The sequence below is a fragment of the Lissotriton helveticus genome, chromosome 10, assembly GCF_964261635.1.
Source record: "Lissotriton helveticus chromosome 10, aLisHel1.1, whole genome shotgun sequence".
NCBI lineage: Eukaryota > Metazoa > Chordata > Amphibia > Caudata > Salamandridae > Lissotriton > Lissotriton helveticus.
This window is the reverse complement of record NC_136071.1, coordinates 206,116,306-206,132,782: the sequence shown is the minus strand read 5'-3', so window position 1 is coordinate 206,132,782 and position 16,477 is coordinate 206,116,306.

The window sequence follows — 16,477 nt, the reverse complement described above, 5'->3', positions numbered from 1 at the left end:
GGATGCCACTATGGCCTTTGACAGGATTGAGTGGCCCTTCCTGTTTGCAGTTTTGGGTAAGATGGGCATCGGCCCGAGTTTGTCAATTGGGTTCGTCTCCTATACTCCGACCCTCTGGCCAGAGTAGTGGTGAACTATCACAGATCAGCTGACTTCAGTCTGGGCAGAGGCACTAGACAGGGGTGGCCCCTGTCCCCCCTTTTGTTCGCTCTGGCTCTCGAGCCATTAGCGGCATGGGTCAAGTGGGACCGCTCAATCAAGGGGCTGCGTTGGACGCCAGAGTGGGAGGATAAGATCTCGCTCTACGCAGACGATATCCTGCTCTACCTTACCTCCCCTAGAGAATCCTTGTCTTGTTTCCTCGATGTGCTCACAGTATTTGGGAGGTACTCTGGTTTCGCTATCAACTGGTCGAAATCTGTACTTTTTGTTCTCAGTGGTGATCCCCGGTGGTTCCGAGCTCCTGCCCGTTGCAGATTGAGACGGTGGGGTTCCGTTACCTCGGCATGTATGTCGCGGTAGACCCAAAGCTGAGATACGCAAATAACCTGGGCCCCCCACTGTCTCGGTTCAGGAGTGATGTGGCCAGATGGAAGGCATTACCGCTTTCCCTTCTAGGTAGGGCGGTGCTCTTTAAGATGATGGCCCTTCCACGATTCTTATATGCGCTTCAGAATGCAATGGACCCCGTGCCTTCGTCCTACTTCAAAGAAATTGAGTCCCTCCAACAGCAGCTTCTTTGGGAGGGCAAGTCCCGCATCGCCTTCTCTAAACTCACACTCCCCTGGTCTGATGGGGGAATAGGGCTGCCGGACCTGCGGAAATACTACTGGGCCTCCCAATTAGCGGCGGTAAACCACACTCTTTACGGGTCTCCCTGAGACCTGGATACGCGATGGACCGTGGACAGGTGCCGGGGGGCGACTTCACAAGGGCAAGAGGGGTTGGCCTAACGGCTAAGGCGCTCGACCTCGGACCTGGGGATCTGGGTTCGAGTCTCGGTAACGACGCCAAAAAACCCCTGTGATTCTGGGCAAATCACTTAATCTCCCCGTGCCTAAAATGTAAGTGTGTCCTCATGTAACGTAACTGGTGCTATGTAAAGCGTTCTGATAACTGATTCGGTTCGGTTCTAGTTCGCGCTATATAAAACTCTGCAAAAAAAAAAGGGCGCTCTATTCCAGGACCGGTCGTTTTCCTCTTGCTGGCCCACCTGCCCATGCAGTACAGGTGTGGCATACGGCCACCCGATATCTCAAGTGGGACGGCAAACTCACCCTGGTGACTCCATTGTGGCGGTTGTATGTCAGGACAGCGCATGCTTTTATCCCGCATGCCATTACAACGCGGGGATTACAACGCAAGTCGTTACAACGACTTGCGTTGGGGGGCGCTGGATAATGGAATAGTTTAATTTTCTATTCCAACTCCAGCCCCCGTGGATAGAAGGGAAGGTGTTGGATAGAAAATTAAACTATTACCTATCCAACAGCGCCCTCCAGCGAAAGACGCTGTAACGACTTTCGTTGTAATCCCCGTGTTGTAATGGTAGTGCGGGGTAATAGTTGCATCGTAAAGGATGTTCCCCCATTGTGGCATTCAGAGAAGTTGGGCAGCTTGTGGAAATCTAAGGGTTTCACCAAATGGGACCTCATCGGGATCTCGCAGATCAGGGACGTCTGGGGAAAAGACACTATGCTTACATTCGATGCTCTCCAAGAAAAGTATCAGCTACAAGAGAGTGAGCGTTATCGTTACCTCCAGGTTAGACATGCTCTGCTCACACACATTCCCAGGGACACTGTGCTTCCGGACGCCTCCCCCCTGGAAGACCGAGTGCTGGATGGTCATCTCCCCGAAAAGACCATATCGTTGATATATACAAACTGATCAATAATATAGGAGACCCACTGGCAACCGTTAGGACACAATGGGAAAGGGACGGCATGGAAATAGATGACGAGGACTAGAGGGAGGCCGCCTCCTCTCCAAAGGTGGTGGCTATTCAAATGAGACTCAGGCTGGTGCAATTAAAGATACTCCATAGGTCATACATCACAGGGCTCCAGTTGGTGCACATGGGTCGGGCAGAGAACGGGGAGTGTCAGAGGGGTTATGGTGAGATTGGAACCCTCATGCACACATTGTGGCACTGCGCAGCAATACAGGATTACAGGGTCAAAATCCATGAAAAGATGCGAGTGGTGTTGGGGGTGGATTTGCCGCTTGAGGCTCAAAGATGTATCCTTAATGTATGGGAGCCCACGGATCTGAGTGTGTGTGGGAAACAATGGGCAACGCTAGCGTGTATGATTGCAAAGCGCAACATTGCCCAGCTGTGGGGAGCCGGTCAACCGCCCGGGTGGAGAAATGGATGGAAGACCTGGATTGGTGCATGTTTAGGGAGAGGACGGTCTACGTCGCCAGGGGATGTCCCGCGAAGTGGGAGAAGGTCTGGTGAGCCTGGAACAGTTATCGTGGGGATTTATGTGTTCCACCAGTTGTTAGAGACGATGCAATAGTGCATGAGTCCCTGTAACCCCCAAAATGTTATCCTGTATGTATAATTTTGTAATACGGAACTGTATATATGACACTGAAAGTGGTAAATGTCACCTGATGCCTTTTCTTTTTTGGTTTGTTAATAAAAAGAACTTAAAAAAAAAAAAAGCATTGTACGCGCCTAAAGAGGGTGTGGACCCTTCTGTTTTTATTGATTCTTAAAATGTGCAAAACTCTATAATACTCAGGCCAAAATCTGTTTGAATGTGCTGCATCACCACAACAATAGAGCTGGCATAACTCAATATAACTGCCATGCCGTAAATGTCTTAAAGTGGGACATTATCTTGCCCCAAGACCAGTCGCACAGCTCAATGCCGCCATTTTGACGCACATATATCCATTCAGTTTCAACCCGATATTCATAGTACTCTCATGTTAAACCGTTCTTTAAACTCTTCTTTAAACATATTTTCTTTTCTTTTATGCGAACCCACAAGTGGAATCTATTGCCATTTTTCAAATTTCTTATATTCAAACTGTGCCCATCTGGACCTTTTGTAAGAATACGAATGATGCAGAGTTCATCACAAGTAGTCTTTATTCAGTAGAAAAAACAATGCATTTCGGGCTGCTACGCGCCCTTCTTCGGGGGTCACTATAAATAACAACAAAATTATTACTTGATATGCTAATCATGAATGCACATTTCATTTTGTAATGCAAAACAGGTTCATGAACATTATATGTTATACCACATTACTTGGGGCAAGATGATGTCCCACTTTATAATGTTATTGTTGATCTTAGTGGCATTTGGGCATGCCATAAAACCAATCTGCACGCATTCGTGGATAAAAGAGACAAAAATTGGAAATGAAAAAACACTGTTTACAGGTGTGCATTCCACTCTCAAAGTGAATGCCGTACATGTTTGCCAGCACTTCCCAGCAGGCCATTTCCTCTAGGACTAGCGGTAATGCACAGTTGCAGCACTTCTCGACAGGTCTGCCACATTAGCAGATGACTGTAGTCTAACTGGCACTTCTCTATACCATAAACCTCAGGGCTGTGTAACTGACTGCAAGCATCTTACCTTGGTAGCTGTAAGCACTGCACTCCCATAAGCACCTCACTCTGGCCTTTTCCCACATAATGGCACTTTACATGAAGGAGACGTGCTTGTAAACTTCTTTTATAATGCAGCATTCATAGCCTGAATAATGTGAACCAATTATTAAACAAGGGAAAGACGGGTGCTGCAAATATGTGAGCCGAAAAGAAGAGAGCACGCAAGCTGGAGGACAACTGGAGAAAGACGTAGAGGGACACCATTCCGAAACTGGTAGGGGTCAATCTCTGTTAGGGACTTGGGAAACTACAGCGAGGAAGTGTGTGTAAAAGATGTGTATTCCAGAATGTCAACAAAATCTTAAATTTAAAAAGTTACGAAGGACTTCATTTTCACCTAGGAAGCCACCTCTGAGTGGAAATCTGTTTTCAGGTATGTGCACTGGGAGATCTCATTAATAGTCATTGTGTGTCATCTCGTATGCCTTCCTTTGTATTTGGCCAGTGTATGAAAAACCAACACAAATGATGACTTCTCCTCTCTCTCTTTCTCTCTCTCCAACTCTCACGCTCTCTCACCCTCTCTTTCTCGCTCTGTTCATACATGTATTACCTCCTTGCCTTGCACGACTTCCCTATGTCCAGATTGAATACTCTACATCGAGCACTATAATTGATGTAATTATGCTTCACAATGCCTATACATATTCAGTTAAGTACTTTCAGAGAGTACCAGCCATGGAACAGTATAAATCTCCCCTATACTGAGGTTGCCTACATGATATACATGTCATCAACACATACAGTTCAAACGGGTTGATTGACTGTGTTACGACCCCTCTAGATAATACCTATGTATGTCCCTTAAGAAGATTCCATAATTATCTGATATTAGAAATTAAATAGAACCCAGGATTATTTTGATTTGAAAAGTAATCTCAAATGTTGGCCAGCTTTATGTGATGGTATCCGTCTTGCACTACAACCCCAGACATTCATATCTACTCTGCCTGGTCTAATTGATATTTTGTCCCCACCTCAGTCAGTGATGACTCGTAAGAATCCTGAACGTCACCACAAATACTGTTATTCTGGTGTCCGCCTGTCTTCCGTGTGACAGATGGCAGACCCCCTGGAAAACAAAGTGTTGAGTGATTTTATGCATGGGCAGCAAGGGTGAGAGGCAAAGACAGGATCCCAGGAAACTCAGGCATGTTGTGTGTATTCAAGAAAAAAACTGAAGTTACTCTCAGCTCTACCACGTAACCTGCAGCTGTTCTTCTTGCTGCCACTGTTTGTTGCCACTGTTTGCAGGGGACTCCAAGCCCCAGAGGTCTTCGCGCACCCAGGAAGGAGGAGCCTGCATCCAGCCAGCCCTTTGGAAAGCACCAACGTTACCGCAGCGCGGGGCACTGTTCTTCTTGCTGCCACTGTTTGTTGCCACTGTTTGCTGGGGACTCCAAGCCCCAGAACTCTTCGCGCTCCCAGGAGGGAGGAGCCTGCAGCTGGCCAGCACTTTAAAAAGCGCCAACAACACCGCAGTGTGGGACGCGCCTGGGCAAAGCCCGGGGCCAAGGGCGGGCCCGTCCCGCGCCCATCAGTGACAGGAAGAGGCAGGGCAGGGCCACCCCCCTTGGCTTTGGCACACGACACGACATGAGCTGAAGCGATCCATGCTTATCCCGCCCAGCAGTCAAGGTTTGTCCTGTTGTTCTATCCCACCTGAACTCCTTGAGATTTATCTAGGACATCTGGCCATTGACTTTGATATATTGACAGTGGGGGATCTATTGTGGATTTGTGGTGGTTTCTTGCAGCCTAACAGCTTTTAGTTATCCCGACTTGGTTCTGCTTTTATCTCTGGTCATGGGAAAAAGGAAACATCCAAGCGGGGCTGCCAAATCGCAGAGTACTGCACACCCTCCCTCTTCCATTTTGCATTATATCACAGGTGCAATGGGCGTTTTGGAGAAACAAATTATGAGCGTGTAGGAGTCTTTAACAACTTGCACTAATAATATTTCGGGTTTAACACCTACTGACACTGCTTCAACTATCACTCCTAATCCTGGGGGCGTGGCTTGGAGATCGGCAAGATGGCCGCACTGTAGTGCAGCTCTGCCAGCCATCGTCTAAAATCCTTCATTATCCTTGCCCTAACCCGGCCATCCGGCTGTTTTGCCCCTCGAAACTGCACTGCTGAGCTCCGGAGACATCCGAAACTACCATTGTCGGCCGCATCGCAATAAACGTGCGAGTTCCGAGACTTCACATGGCCACCCGCAGATTGTAGCTAATGGTGGCGCGCGAGTGACACAGACGGCTGCCTGGGACCGGGTGACACTAGAAGTAGCAGGAATCCACCTGGGGGTCTCTCCCGCGGATTGGACAAGACTGCGCCGGACCGCAATTGAGATACAAGCGAGAGCGGGGGCCACCCACTGCGCGGCTGGGATGTGAGACGAGACCGCCGAGGGGGAGAACCAGGGAGTGAATTACGCAAGTCCCCGACGCGGAAGGAACGCATAGGCCGTGCTGAAGCGGAGCGCCTGGAAACGAGCTGCGTAGCTGCTGGCCCCCCCCCACCCCTTTCCCTGACCCACGCACAGCATCGCAAGCGGACATACTTACTAGTAAGGTAGAGAGACTGCCTGCGGTGGGTCGCTGGAACCCCCCCCCCTCCGCTGCGAGCATAGATCTGAGCGCCCGGCATCTCCACGGCGACGGGCCAGACGGAGGCCCCTGGGGGAGTGAGCCATACCGGAAGACCTTGTGGCAGACAAGCAGGAGCAACCTGCTAATAGACACCCACGAGTGCAGCGTAAGAGCCCCCCCTACAGGCACAGGACGAGGAGGCCGTGTTACAATAGCTGAACACCACCCCATAAGGTGGCCCATAAGAGCGACGCCTTTCTGGGGTACGACACCCGGAGCTGTGTGGGCTGATCCTGTTCGCCGGATCCCCCCTCTTACACAGTGAGTTTATGGACAATTGCCGGTGAAGCGGACCAAGGGGGTACAAGCATCATCGGCTTTGCAGTTAGAAGGCTGCACTGCAGAGACTGAGGCCCGAGCTGCACACGAGGTAGCACTATCTTGGGGGGGCTACGTGGGCCGCGCCATATCGCCAGCTCTGTGACCACGGTGCCATTTTAGGACCAGCCGCGTTATGTGCGACCTGGCAGTACCAGGGCCTCACCGCATATAGAGCCGGAGATCCTGGCTGCGCAATCCACACACATCAGGTGATTCTACAGCCTGCGGGCCCCCAGACGCGCAAGGGTACTGCACGTTTACAAGGCGGAAAAACTCGTGAGCACCACAGCACGGGAATTCGGTGACATCCCAACCGGCCCTGCGCCATGGGGAAGCCGGAAAAGAACCAGCCCCGCCTCATGTTCGAACTGCGGAGGGGGGGCAAACCGGGGCAAGCCACGACGTCGGACTCTGAGTTAGAAGCGACAACACCACCCCCCACGGCAATTGAGAAATCACTCATCGCTATACAACCCAGCCTTCAGGCCATCGACGGGAAGATCGAAGTGTTGAACGGTAGGATGGACCGATTCTCAACAAAGCTGGACAAGCAAGCGGTCTGCCTAGGCGAAGCAGGACAACGAATCACTGATGCGGAAGATGGGCTACAACAAGTTGCAGAAAAGACAACAGACATCACCAATTTGGGGGCAGTCATACAGGCAAAGAATGAGGACATCGAAGCGCGGTCTCGCCGCAATAACATTCGCGTCCTGGGGCTGCCAGAATCCACAAACGTGGGGAGGTTGGAAGACTATATCGAGGTAATGCATCAAGAAATCTGTGGCAAGTATGAGCTCTCCCCGCTGTTCGCCATTGAGTGAGCGCACAGGTCTCTAGTGGCGCGTCCCCCACCAGGGACCCCCCCCCCCCCCCGAGGCCCATTATAGCCCGCCTGCACAATTTCAGGGATCGTGACACGGTACTAAGAATCACCAGGCAGGAGGGCTCGATCACATATCAAGGAAACACATTATCGTTCTATCCGGACTTTACAGCCAATGTACAAGCGGCCCCTAAAGAATTCCAGAACGTCAAGATTTACTACAAAAGAAACAGATCCCTTACGCAATGCTCTATCCTGCACGCTTGCGGGTTGGAACAATGGAGAATAACAAAATCTTCACGAGCCCTAAGAACGCTATGGAGCATGCACGACACCTGCGGCGTCAACGGCAACGTTCCTCCTCCTCTCCCACCTCGGACATTGACAAGTGAACAATAAGGGGGTACTTAAAAAGACTTCAGATGGGAAAGGTTGTGATAGGTGTAAGACAATAGGGCAGGGTGGTAACATCTTGGAAGCGGTTTCATTGGGGTGGCAGCAATAGTATTTCAAGCTGTGTGGCATGCTGTCGTACAGCTACCATGGCCTACAGGGTTAGTGGAACTTACGACGCTTTGATGGCTCCTCTCCCTATGGTATCTGGGAGTGGATGCAGCCGCCACGACCCCCGATGGGAATTGTGTTTACTTAAGTTGATGTTACAATGGGAGTTGAATGAGGGTCATATATTTGGCAATTGGGGTATGCTGAAGTGGGAGGTGGGAGGGAGGGAAGTTTTTGTTTGTTACAGGCCAAGGGTATCTGATTCTAGAAATGATACATTGTACTTTTGCGACAGTTTGGAGCACTTACATGTTGATACATTGCATCTCCAAGCCACACATGACAGGGGCCACATATAATCTTGTCACGTGGAATGTCTGAGGGCTAAATACACAGCAGAAAATCAGACAGGTGTTAGCGCACCTGGACCGACACAATGTTAAAATAGCACTCTTACAGGAAACCCACCTTACTAAGATAACAGAAGATAAAGTGGCCAGAAAGTGGGCGTCCTGTAGACTTGCGTCCTCCTACTTCTCATATGCGAGGGGAGTCCTCATTTTAATCAAGAAAGGAATAGTATTTAAGGCACTGAACTCTAGCACTGATCAGGAAGGCCGCTGGGCAATGGTACTTGGGAAGCTGGGAAATGTGCTGGTGATGATCATTAGCTTTTATGGTCCGGTAGTGGACGACACAACCGAATATCTGAACATGTTTAGAACATTGCGAACTTGGCCCGACACAGCAATCATTTGGGGGGGAGACCTCAACACACAGCTAGATCCTAAACTAGATAAATCTAATCCGCAGGGTGCCAGGATGGTTAAGGTCGCTACTTGTGTCAAGAATGGAATGTTGGAATTCTGGATGGTAGACTGTCGGGCTGGGCTATCTGCGGGCCGGAAAAGCAGGCGAGGAGGCCGTAGGTAGTGTGCTATACTGTAGGTTTATTTTTATACAGTGAGCCAGAATCAGTGTCCCAAACACAAGAAAGGAAAACAAGGAGAGGTCCGGGTCCGCCGTCTGCTCCGGGTCCTGGGCGCAGTCCTGGGGCGGGGATTCTCCGACGTCAGCTCCGATGCAGAGGAGATCCACGGAGGGCAGTAAGAGAAAGAAACACAGGACCGTTAGTCTCCTCCTTATGTTCCCAAGTTAAACCGAACACCGTCACCCGGGTCGTGAGGGGGCGGGAAGAGAAAAGAGACCGTGAGGAAAGGAGGGAGGAGGGAGGCCGGAACACAAGGGGGTTGTAGAAAGGGTGTCGGGAAGGGAGGTGTGGGAACAGGGACAGGCGGGGCCACTACAAACAGTGCGAGTGCTATACAAGATATGTTACAGTGCAGGGGACGTGCTGCTAAAGAGAAGGGTATTTTTACAGGGTGTTACTAGGACTCCTAAGGAGTTGGGGTAAGGAAGGCTGAAGACACTCACCCGGTCCGCCGTAACTCTCCAAGTGAGTTACGGCCGCTCTTCAGCCACCTCCTGTGGGCTCCACCACTCTTCGGTCCACACCTCTTCGTCACCCGTCTGCTCTCCTACTCCAGCTCCGGTCTGAATCTCCTGCCACAAAACTCCGACGGGGTGTTCTGCTCGGATCCCGCTTTTATCCTGTGCTGACTCTGCCTCCGGGGCGGGACTTCCTGGGTCGGCGGGATATGCTTCCTCAGGTCCCGTGGTTCTGGTTGGTCCCTGTGGAAGAAAGAAGGGCGGAGTCCCGTGTGTTATGGCCGGAATGCCGAGTTCTGTCCTCGCCCCATGACAGGGGGAGCGCTGTTGTAGTCCCGGTGGCGGAGATGATTGAGGTAGGTGCGGGGATGTGCAGCGCTCCTGGGGGGGTCGCGGGGCCGCCACCTCACATACCCTTCCCCTAGCTGTCCTTCTTGTACGGGATGGGGAATGAGGTTAGCGTGACAGAAAATCGGCATTGCCCTGGTCTGACCCTTTCCGGTGTAGCGTCTTGAAGTGGAACGGCTGAAGGGATAAAAACCAGCGGAGGACCCGGTCGTTCTGACCTTTGTTCCGGGCCATCCACTCCAGGGGAGCGTGATCCGTATAGAGGACGAAGTCCCTGCCCTCCAAGTAGTAGCGTAGATTGTCAATCGCCCATTTTATGGCTAGGGCTTCTTTTTCTACCACTGAATAGTGTTTTTCCCTGGGAAACAGTTTACGACTGGCGTAGAGAATGGGTCTTTCATTGCCTGTGGAGTCTTTCTGGGACAACACTGCCCCCAGCCCCTGTTCGGAAGCATCTGTTTGAAGGATAAAGGGCAGGGAGAAGTCAGGGGGCATTAGAACAGGGCTTGAGGTCAAGGCGTTCTTTAGATCTGTAAACGCGTGCCAGGCTTCGGGAGAGGGGTTCCGTAACAACTCGTCGGATCGGTTTGTCTTCTTTAGGAGATCCGTCAGGGCAGCGGCTCTCTGGGAGAAGTTGGGCACAAACCGCCGATAATAACCAAGAAGCCCTAAAAAGGCACGCAGGTCTTTTTTTGTCTGTGGAAAGGATAGGGACCTGATAGCCACGGTTTTGCTCTCCTGAGGTCTTATGAGTCCCTCCCCCAGTAGATACCCTAGGTATTTGACAGTCTTCGCGGCCAGAGTGGTTTTGGCGGGATTGATGGCGAATCCATAAGAGCCCAGGGAAGAAACAACACTGCATAGATGTTTCACATGTTGTGGCCAGTTGTCGCTGAATATGACGATATCGTCTAGGTAGGCTCCCGCGTACTGTGCATGGGGTCTTAGAACATGGTTCATCGCCCGCTGAAAGGTGGCGGGTGCCCCGTGAAGACCGAAGGGCATAACTAGGAACTGGTATAACCCCTCAGGGGTAGAAAAGGCTGTCTTTCTCTTGTCTTGCTCCCTGAGGGGGATTTGCCAGTACCCCTTACAGAGGTCAAGGGTGGAGATATATTGCGCCTTCCCTATCCTCTCTATCATTTCGTCCACCCGGGGCAAGGGATAGGTATCGAATGAGGATATTTTGTTGACCTCCCGAAAGTCTATGCAGAAGCGGACCGACCCGTCGGGTTTTGGGACAAGGACGATAGGGGAGTTCCAGTCGCTAACCGAGGGCTCTATTATCCCCATCTTTTGCATGTCCTCTATCTCCTGCCTTATAACCTCCCGACGGGCCTCGGGTACTCTATAGGGTTGCAACCGGACCACTCTTCCTGGTTCGGTTTCGATGGCATGCTCAGTAATGGTGGTGCGACCTGGGGAAGAGGAAAAAACCCGCTGAAGGGGTCCTAGGGCATTGCGGAGTTCCTGGACTAGAGTAGGAGGTAGTTCGGTGTCTACACAAGGGTCAAAAGAAAAGGGCAGGGATCGGTTGCTTCCGGTTAACACCGGCCGGGGTCCTTCCCATTTTTTCAGCAGATTGACGTGAAATATCTGGGAAGTGCCGCGTGTGGCGTCCAGTTCTACCTCATAGGTCACCGGCGTCACCTGCTGGAGAATGGTGTAAGGGCCTTGCCACTGACCCAGGAGTTTCTGGTCGGACGAGGGCATCATGAGAAGGACTAAATCGTTGACATCAAATACCCTGGGACGCGTGCCCCTGTCATATTGCTTCTTCTGGCTGGTTTGGGCGCTTTCTAGGTTCTGTCGGACAATGTCCCGTATCATGCCTAGGTGGGTCTTAAGGTTATCCATATATTCCGGAAGCGGTCGTGTGCGATCGGGCTCTGCTTCCCAGGCCTCCTGTGCCATGTCCAGCAGGGTGCGGGGAGGCCGTCCATATACAACTCGTAAGGGGAGAAGCCTGTGCTGCTCTGCGTTTTACAGCGTATGGCGAACAGAGCCAGGGGCAACATATCCTCCCATCTTTTGGCTTCCAGACCCAAGAGCTTTTTGAGAGTCTGTTTGAGGGTGGCATTGTACCGTTCCACCAAACCGTCCGTTTGCGGATGGTAGGCGGAGGTACGGATTTGTTTGATCCCCAGCTCAGCACAGACCCGTTTCATAAGGGCTGATACAAAAGGGGTACCCTGATCTGTCAGGATCTCTCGGGGAAACCCTACCCGAGAGAACAGGGTGATCAGGGCTTTTGCTATCGCCTGGGTGGTGGGTTGGCGCAGGGGTATGGCTTCAGGGAAGCGGGTGGCGTAGTCGACTATGACTAAGGCATAACGACACCCGCTGCGGGAAGGAAGGAGGGGGCCTATGATGTCCATTCCTATCCTACTGAACGGGACGTCGATGAGAGGCAGGGGTTGTAAAGGGACTCTGGGGGGTCGGTAACGACTATTTTTCTGACAGACCACGCACTCTCTACAGTAGGTTTTGATCATCTGGTGTACACCCGGCCAATAGAATTTCTCCAGAACAGCTTGGCTGGTTTTCTCATCCCCAAAGTGGCCCCCTAGGAGGTGGCTGTGAGCGAGGAAGAGGACTTTGTCCTGGAAGGGGCCTGGGACAAGTAATTGTGCATGATGGGGAGTACCCCCTCCCCGGTACAACAACCCGTTTCTTTTGAAAAAGTAGGGACCTACTTGTAAGGGGTCTTCGTGCTCAAGGGCCCTTCCCCACGCTTCCTGTAGGAGGGGATCCTCCTGTTGCGCCGCCCTGAACTCTCTATCAGTCTGCCAGGGATGTTCTTCGGGTACCACAGGATATGCGCCGACGTACTCTTTCTTTTCTTTTCTCCGCTGACTTTTGGGTTTATGTGGCTTAGGTGTGGACTCCGGGGGAGACTGGCCAAGATAAGGCGCATCCTTCCACCATTGGGCTAGAGAGTCCGAGGTCTCCTGTAGTAGCGTGGGTAATCCTGGATAATCACTCCCCAGAATGGCTTGTTCAGGGAGAGCAGGCACGAGGCCTACGGTGAGGTTGGTTCCTGGATCCTTCTGATGCTGGATTCGTACTTGTGTGGTAGGGTAGTGCTTGGTGTCCCCGTGGACACATTGGATGGCCACTACTCCCGTAGGGTGCTGGACGGGTTGGGCCAGATCTTGGGGTCTTACTACACTCTGACGGCACCCTGTGTCAGCCAGGGCCATCAGTCGTTGTCCATCCACAGCAACAGGACAGTGGAACGGCGGGGGAGCGGCCCCTGGAGGGTGACACAGGTAGTTCCGTACTAGGCCTAGCTCCATTGGCTCTTCCTTCTGTGGGCACATCCGAGCGATGTGTCCAAACCCACCACAGGAGTAACACTGGGGTCCGGGGTTGGGGGGTCGGAACAGGACCGGAGAGGGCAGAAGAGGAGAAGGTTCCGGTCTCCGTCCCGGTTGTGGACGAGGGGGACGGGGAACCATAGTGTGTGTGTTCCTGTGCGTATGATCCTCCCTTCCCCGTTGGAGCTCTTGAGCCCGACTATAGGCAGAGGCAATCTCTATGGCGGTTTCGAGAGTGAGCCTAGAGTGTTGTCTTACCCATCGCTGGGTGGCCGGGTGCAAGGAGTTCAGGAATTGCTCCAGATATATATTTTCAAGGATATTGTCTTTGGAGGATGTCTCGGGTCGGAGCCATCTGTTGGCGAGATCTCGGATTCGGAAGGAGAGAGCTCTTGGATTCTCCTGGGGTTTCTCCTTTGCTTGTCGCAATTGTACCCTGTAGGTGTCGTCGTCTATACCCAAGCGTTCTAAAATGCACCGTTTGATGTCTGCATACGGGGTGGTGCCTTGGATGTTGGCCTGTTGGTAGGCCGCCTGTAGGTCGCCGGTCAGAAGGGGACCCAGGTATTGACCCCAGCGATCCACAGGCCAATTGGCCGCTTGTGCCAGCCTTTCAAAGTTCGTAAAGAAGTAGTCCGGATCCTCACCTGGGACATACTTCTGCAAGACTACTGACGGAAAAGACGAGACCGGCCTGGGTTGACCGAGAGCTGTAGTTAGCTTGTCCATAGTTTGCTCGTGGGCAACCCCCTGTCCCTTCAGGACGTCATGGAGCTGTCCCCTGTCGGTCTCAGCGGTCTTAAGGAATTGTTCCATTAGTTTCCCGAACTGTTCTTGGGATTCCGCCATCTGTTTCACCACGGCCTCCATGCCTCCGGCAGATCCCACTTCTGACACCAAATGTCGGGCTGGGCTATCTGCGGGCCGGAAAAGCAGGCGAGGAGGCCGTAGGTAGTGTGCTATACTGTAGGTTTATTTTTATACAGTGAGCCAGAATCAGTGTCCCAAACACAAGAAAGGAAAACAAGGAGAGGTCCGGGTCCGCCGTCTGCTCCGGGTCCGGGGCGCAGTCCTGGGGCGGGGATTCTCCGACGTCAGCTCCGATGCAGAGGAGATCCACGGAGGGCAGTAAGAGAAAGAAACACAGGACCGTTAGTCTCCTCCTTATGTTCCCAAGTTAAACCGAACACCGTCACCCGGGTCGTGAGGGGGCGGGAAGAGAAAAGAGACCGTGAGGAAAGGAGGGAGGAGGGAGGCCGGAACACAAGGGGGTTGTAGAAAGGGTGTCGGGAAGGGAGGTGTGGGAACAGGGACAGGCGGGGCCACTACAAACAGTGCGAGTGCTATACAAGATATGTTACAGTGCAGGGGACGTGCTGCTAAAGAGAAGGGTATTTTTACAGGGTGTTACTAGGACTCCTAAGGAGTTGGGGTAAGGAAGGCTGAAGACACTCACCCGGTCCGCCGTAACTCTCCAAGTGAGTTACGGCCGCTCTTCAGCCACCTCCTGTGGGCTCCACCACTCTTCGGTCCACACCTCTTCGTCACCCGTCTGCTCTCCTACTCCAGCTCCGGTCTGAATCTCCTGCCACAAAACTCCGACGGGGTGTTCTGCTCGGATCCCGCTTTTATCCTGTGCTGACTCTGCCTCCGGGGCGGGACTTCCTGGGTCGGCGGGATATGCTTCCTCAGGTCCCGTGGTTCTGGTTGGTCCCTGTGGAAGAAAGAAGGGCGGAGTCCCGTGTGTTATGGCCGGAATGCCGAGTTCTGTCCTCGCCCCATGACAGGGGGAGCGCTGTTGTAGTCCCGGTGGCGGAGATGATTGAGGTAGGTGCGGGGATGTGCAGCGCTCCTGGGGGGGTCGCGGGGCCGCCACCTCACATAGACGCTTGGCAAAACAGGCATGTAGGGGTACTAGCAGGCACACATATCACGCCGGCGACCAATAGCTGGTCCATATTGGACTATTGGATGCTAAGTGAAGGGGCGAACGAATGGGTCACAGACATCCGTAATCTCCCGAGAACGCTATCTGACCACAATCCGGTGTTCCTCACACTAACCATTCCCCTTAACCCTCAGAAGCCATTTACGTGGCGTTTCCGAGCAGAGGCACTACTAGACCCGACGTATGCAGACGCTATTAAAACTGCTATAGTACAATACTTTGAGACAAACGTGGGAACAGTAGACAGCCAAGAGATTCTGTGGGAAGCCTTCAAGGCCACGATAAGGGGTACATGCATTAGCACATCAGCGGGGATTTTAAGGGACATACAGGGCAGGCTACACACGTTAGAGAAGAAGCTCAGCGAGCTGGAAACCCAATATGACGATGCACCTTTTAAAGACGTGCTAGCAAGCATACATGAACACATTGATGAATATAAAACCCTTGCAGAGACGGAGGTGAAGTATTTATCAAAAAGACATGTCGCTAGACGATATGGCGAAGGGGGTCGCCTGGGCAGATCACTGGCTGGTAGGCTACAGAACAGGGCAGATCACCTCCCAGTTGAGGGGATTGTAGATGCCGATGGGCAGACGCATTGTTCCCCCACAGTCATAGTGGATCAATTCCGTCAATTTTATGCAACACTTTACACCTCCAAGGGTGGGATGGATGAGCAGGCCATGAATGCATACTTGGATGACATTGCTTGTGCATGGTTATCTGACGGGCACCGAAAATATCTCAGCCTCCCGCTAGATGTGGAGGTTGTGATAGACGCTATCAAGTCGCTCCCAAACGGAAAAGCTCCCGGACCGACGGTCTCACAACGGAATTTTATATGGCGCACGCTGACCTCCTTGCTCCTCATCTTCTAGCAATGTAAGCGCAAGTGTACGAGACAGGCCGCCTACCCCCCTCTCTGCGGCAGGCAATGATTATCACTCTTTTGAAAAAGGATAAACCCCCCGAGTGCTGCGAATCATATCGGCCCCTATCCCTCATTAACTTAGATGCCAAGATACTGGCGAAAATTCTTGCCACAAAGCTACAGCCCCTAAAGCCCTTGTTGGTACTCCCGGACCAGGCTGGGTTCATGCCTGACAGGTCTACGTCCCTCAACTTGCACACCATCTTTGCCATGTTGCATGTCCTGAATCCAGAGTTGCCAGCGGTTGCAGTACTACTAGACGCCGCTACAGCATTCGACTCCATAGAATGGCGGTACATGATACAGATATTGTGCAAGATGGGTTTTCCCCCAATGTTTATACACTGGATTCAGCTCTTATACACTGAGCCATCAGCGAGGGTTCGAGTGGGAGGTGACACATCTGAGCCATTTGACATTGAGCGGGGTACGCAACAGGGCTGCCCTCTTTCCCCACTCTTGTTCGCCATCGTGCTAGAACCCCTGGCATGTAAGATCCGACAGGTACACAGAGCGGCGGCTCTCAACTTCAACAATAG